Consider the following 6,000-nt stretch of genomic DNA (forward strand, 5'->3'; position numbering starts at 1 on the left):
TCACTGTGGAAGATGAGGAGTGCTTGCCCACTCCAGAACCACTGATTTCGGGACGGGTGTTGAAAGACCTGAATCAGATTGAGGTGATGAAAGAGGAGGTCCTATGACTGATAGACAACTTAAAAACTAATCAATCACTAGGCTTGGATGGCATACATTCGAGAGGTCTGAAAGAACTCAAATGTGAACTTGTGGATCTCCTGACAAAAATATGTAATCTTTCCTTAAAATCTGCCTCCATTCCTGAGGACTGGAAGGTAGCTAATGTCACTCCCATCTTTAAAAAGGGTTCCAGAGGAGATCCGGGAAATTACAGGCCAGTCAGTCTGACGTCGATACCGGGTAAATTGGTGGAAACCATTATTAAGGAAAGAATTAGTAGGCACATAGATGAACAAAACCTATTGAGGCAGACTCAACATGGGTTCTGTAAGGGAAGATCTTGTCTCACTAACCTATTAGTGTTCTTTGAGGGGGTGAACAAACATGTGGACAAGGGGGATCCAATAGATATTATTTACCTTGACTTCCAGAAAGCTTTTGATAAAGTTCCTCATCAAAGGCTCATAAGTAAGCTCAAAAATCATGGGATAAAAGGACAAGTCCTTTTATGGATCAAAAACTGGCTAATTAATAGAAAACAGAGAGTGAGTATAAATGGGCAGTTCTCCCAGTGGAGGGGGGTAAGCAGTGGGGTACCACAGGGATCAGTACTTGGTCCACTGCTTTTTAACTTGTTCATTAATGATTTGGAGTTGGGAGTAAGCAGTGAAGTGGCTAAATTTGCGGATGATACAAAGTTGTTCAGGGTGGTGAAAACCAGTGAGGATTGTGAGGCACTCCAAAGGGATCTGTCAAAGATGGGCAAGTGGGCGTCAACATGGCAAATGGGGTTCAATGTGGCCAAGTGCAAGGTGATGCACATTGGAGCCAAAAATCCTAAATATAAATACACATTGATGGGGTCTGAACTGGCAGAGACTGAGCAAGAGAGAGATCTTGGAGTTGTAGTGGATAACTCACTGAAAATGTCGAGACAGTGTGTGACTGCAATAAAGAAGGCCAATGCTATGCTGGGGATTATTAGGAAGGGTATTGTAAACAGATCAGCCAATATCATAATGCCCCTATATAAATCAATGGTGAGACCTCATTTGGAATACTGTGTGCAGTTCTGGTCACCACACCTTAAAAAGGATATTATAGCTTTGGAAAAAGTGCAGAAAAGGGCAACTTGAATGATAAAAGGGTTGGAACACTTTCCCTATGAGGAAAGGTTAAGGCGCTTAGGGCTCTTTAGCTTGGAGAAATGACGACTGAGGGGTGACATGATTGAGGTTTATAAGATTATGCATGGGATAGAGCAGGTAGAGAAAGAGGTACTTTTCTCCCTTTCTCACAATACAAGAACTCAATGAAAGGTTAGAACAGATAAAAGTAAGTAGATAAAAGGAAGTACTTCACCCAAAGAATGGAATTCACTGCCACAGGAAGTGGTGGCGGCTACAAGCATGGACAGCTTCAAATGGGAATTAGATAAGCATATGGAGCAGAGGTCCATCAGTGGCTATTAGCCACAAGGTATAGATAGGGGCTCTGGGGCAAGTGATGCTCTGTCTTCTTGGTGCTTTGGGAGGGGGTCAACAGTGGGAGGACTTCTAATGTCCTGGCCCCACTGGTGGACCTCCTGATGGCACCTGGTATTTTTGGCCACTGTATGACAGAGTGTTGGACTGGATGGGCCTTTGGCCTGATCCAACATTGGCGTCTCTTATGTTCTTATGAAAATTGACTAGGTTAATACTTTTCTGTGTGGGGTCACTTAAGGCTGTGACAAGACTATTCTTTCCCCGCCAGATAATTTTTGTGCCACATATTCTATTATATGTATAGTATAAAAAAGTGTCTCATGGAATTTGATGATGATGAAGGTTCTGTTTCGACAACTTTACTTGTGAAATAAGGTTGAACCACCTGTTTTTAAATAAAATCTAATAGTATTTGATACCAAATCTATAAATTCGTGTCTAACAAAATCTGAGTCATCAATCACACCTCTTGGCCAAGCTGAAGAACAATTTTGTTTTGTTCTGGTCAGCATTTCCCCCTGAAATCTCTGGAAAATTCAGGTTGGTAAAACAGCAGGAGAAAGTAATTTAAACTCCTTGTTTCTTATGGTCATATGTTTCCCAATGTGAAATCCATCACTAGGAAAAGCTGTATCAGCAAACATCTGACAAGACTGGTGTTGAGTGAGATTTGACTTACTTCTAATTATCTTTAGCCCATTTTAGTTCATTTGCTACAAAAATATTACTATTCAGTATCTAGTTAATGTCTTTTTAATTGTTTAATGTCTTATGCCTTAAGGGTCCTGGTTGGGCAGACAGTGGGATAGAAATGTTACAAACAAACAAACGAACATAAAAGTCTTGCTGGCCTTACTATGTGTTACCAGTGGTGCCTGGGGATGTGACCTTCATGTGTGCATCTGGCATGGAAGCCTCAGGCTGTACATACACAAACACATGTTTGGGGCAATATTTGAGGAAATATGAGAGGGAACCTTTAACTAAATGATTTAAAAAATGAAGTGTAATGAAATTAACATTAACGCAACCAACCACCAACTTACCCGGTATCGACATCAGACTGACTGGCCTGTAATTTCCCGGATCTCCTCTGAAACCCTTTTTAAAGATGGGAGTGACATTTGCTACCTTCCAGTCCTCAGGAATGGAGGCAGATTTTAAGGAAAGATTACATATTTTTGTAAGGAGATCCACAAGTTCACATTTGAGTTCTTTCAGAACTCTCGGATGTATGCCATCTGGGCCTGGTGATTTATCAGTTTTTAAGTTGTCTATCAGTTTTAGGACCTCCTCTCTCGTCACCTCAATCTGACTCAGGTCTTTCAATACCCCTCCTGAAATCATCAGTTTTGGAGTGGTCAAGCACTTTTCATCTTCCACAGTGAAGACAGAGGCAAAAAATGCATTTAGTTTCTCAGCCATTTACTTATCATTCTTCAGTACTCCTTTTACCCCTTGGTCATCCAAGGGCCCCACTGCCTCCCTGGCTGGTTTCCTGCTTCTAATGTATTTGAAGAAAGTTTTATTGTTGGTCTTTATGTTTTTTGCTATATGCTCCTCATATTCCCTTTTTGCCTGCCTGACCACAGACTTGCATTTTATTTGCCATAGCCTGTGTTCCGTTTTATCAGCCTCACTGTGACTAGCTTTCCACTGCTTAAAGGAATCCTTTTTACCGTTTACAGCTTCCCTTACTTTGTTTGTTTGCTAACCATGCAGGCTTTTTCCTATACCTGTTTGTGCCTTTCCTAACCTGCGGAATACCCCTTTTAAAGTTAAAAGTGGTTGTGTGAGTCTTTTTGGCCAATTCCCTATTTGTACAAATGTTGAACTCAACAACATTATGATCACTGTTCCCAAGCGGTGCAATCACTTTTACATCTCTCACCAGGTCTTGAGTGTTACTTAGGACCAAATCAAGGATCGCCTCTCCCCTGGTAGGTTCCATGACCATCTGCTCCATAGCACAGTCATTTAGAGTGTCTAGAAACTCAATCTCTTTCTCTCGACTAGAACACATATTGACCCAATCAATGTGTGGGTAGTTAAAATCACCTATTACGACACAGTGTTTTTGTCTAGCTGCTATCTTTAATTCATTCATCATTTTATAATCCTCCTCTATCTTTTGATCCGGTGGGCGATAACAAACTCCCAGTGTTAAGTTTCCTTTTGGCCCCCCTATTTCAACCCACAGAACTTCAAGAAGCGAATCCAATTCTCTTAGCCTCTCGATCTTTCTGGACTTTATACCCTCTCTGACATACAGAGCCACCCCACCTCCAACCCTTCCCCCCCTATCCTTCCGATATAATATATAACCGGGAATCACCGTATCCCACTGATTTTCCTCATCCCACCAAGTTTCTGAAATACCCACAATGTCTATTTTTCCCTCTGACACCAAGCACTCCAACTCCCCGATTTTACCTCGGACACTTCGAGCATTTGTATAGAAACAGCTGTAATTTCCCATACTGGTTAAGCCTGCCACCTTCCTCTTGCTATCTCGAGACCTTGTCAGGCAGTCCATGTCACTAGCCATGGTCTCAGTGGACAATTTCAATCCACCTCCCTGTAGAAAAGCAACAGGTACCCCCTCATCTCTCTGAGATGAGCCAACCCGAACCAGAGACTTTTAATCTCCTGTCGGCTTTTCCCCAAATTTTCCTGTAATAACCCAGAATATGCTGGGGGTGTTAATATGTGGAATACAATATAATTATGCAGAATTTTTCTGTTTGGGAAGAAACCCAACTCAACACTGGAAAAGTCCACTTATCATTGCATCCTCCAGTAATATGCTGTTTTGTGTCCTTTTATGCTGAACCTTGCTTTTATTTGTGGGGTGTTGTTGTTGTTGTTATTATTATTAATTGTCACAGTCAGATATTTGGTAGATGGTGTTCTGCAGTTATTTTGATTATTGTTGTAAAATTTATATATCTAATAGCCAAGTTGCGCCCTCCGTGCGGATATCTAAATCCGCACATTGGGGGCATTTGGGGGGCAGAGAGATTTCCCTTCGTACTTGGAGTAGTCCCCACATGTGCAGAAAAATCTAAAACTTTGAAAAAACTATACGGGGGATACTTAAATCCACCCAAAAGTAAAAGAGCATTTCCTGTGCATGCGCAGAGAATGCCCTGGCAACTGTCTCACTGCCTCTGCCACTGGGGGGGAGAAGGCTTGGTGGGCTGGCAGCTGTGAGCCGTTCAGGCTTCACCGCCACCGGTGCCGGGGGAAGGAGGGAGAAGACTTGGCGGTCCTCAGGCCTCACCACTGCCGCTGGGGAGGGGGGAGAAGGCTTGGCGGGCCAGCAGCTGTGAGCTGCTCAGGCCTCGCTGCTGGCAGTGCCGGGGGGGTGGAGTGGAGGAGGGAGAAGGCTTGGCAGGCCTCAGGCCTCGCCGTCGCCACTGCCAGGGGGAGGGAGGAGGGAGAAGGCTTGGTGGGCCTTGCTGCCGCCGGTGTTTTGGGAGGGGGAGGAGGGAGAAGGCTTGGTGGGCCTGATGGGTCCACCTGTTGGGCTCACCTGCTGCTGCTTCCTCCTCCTGCGGAGCTCCTCCTGCTTCTGCAGGCCAATACTCCCCCCCGCGAGTATCGCAAGTCCCCCTTCTTGTTTTTTACTAAATAACAAGTTACAAAAGAAACTTATTTATTTAATCCTCAGATAGTAATTTCCTATATCCAAAAATATGCATACCAAAATGAAACACTATCCATTTATGCAATTAACAGTATGTAATGACTGCTGTCTTATATTGCCTTCCCTTAAATACTTACATCCTGGGTTGCCTGGGTTGCTTTATTGTGTTTTTTTCTGTTCCAATTTGTTCTTACTGTTTTTACTATAGGCTCAGTTTTGTTTGAATTTTTGTGCGCCACCTCAGGCAGTACGATTTAACCATATCTATTTAGAAGTAAAACCCACATTCTTCTATGGTATTATTAAGGAAAGATGGAAGGCTAACCTTTGTTTTACTGTCTTGTTACATTAACAAGTATTGGAAACCATACAGCACAGGAAACTGAGGTGGTTTTAATTCTGGACTGACATGCTGAAATCAACACAATGAGTGAAAAAACACACACTTAAAATCAGGAGAAAAAAATGATGCTATTTGTCAAACAAGAGGTGTGGCCACAACAGTTTTCTGAATACAGTGGTATGGAGAGAATGCAGTGGAAGGCAACAGGAGGGAAATTTGGCCTCCTTATTCCGCTGATTGCCCTTCTGAGGGCACCTATCTATGTGTACTGGATAAAGGGACCATTAGTCTGATTCAGCCTGACTGCTCTTATGACCCAGATGTGTGAAACAGTAGTGTGGATCCCACTGAAAACAACAGAAAGATTTCTGTCAGTAAAGCACTGCTTTTGTGCCTCTCCCTCCTGCGGCAGCCCAAAT

Source organism: Gekko japonicus, unplaced genomic scaffold (assembly GCF_001447785.1).
Source record: "Gekko japonicus isolate JY-2015 unplaced genomic scaffold, Gekko_japonicus_V1.1 scaffold2527, whole genome shotgun sequence".
Taxonomy (NCBI): domain Eukaryota; kingdom Metazoa; phylum Chordata; class Lepidosauria; order Squamata; family Gekkonidae; genus Gekko; species Gekko japonicus.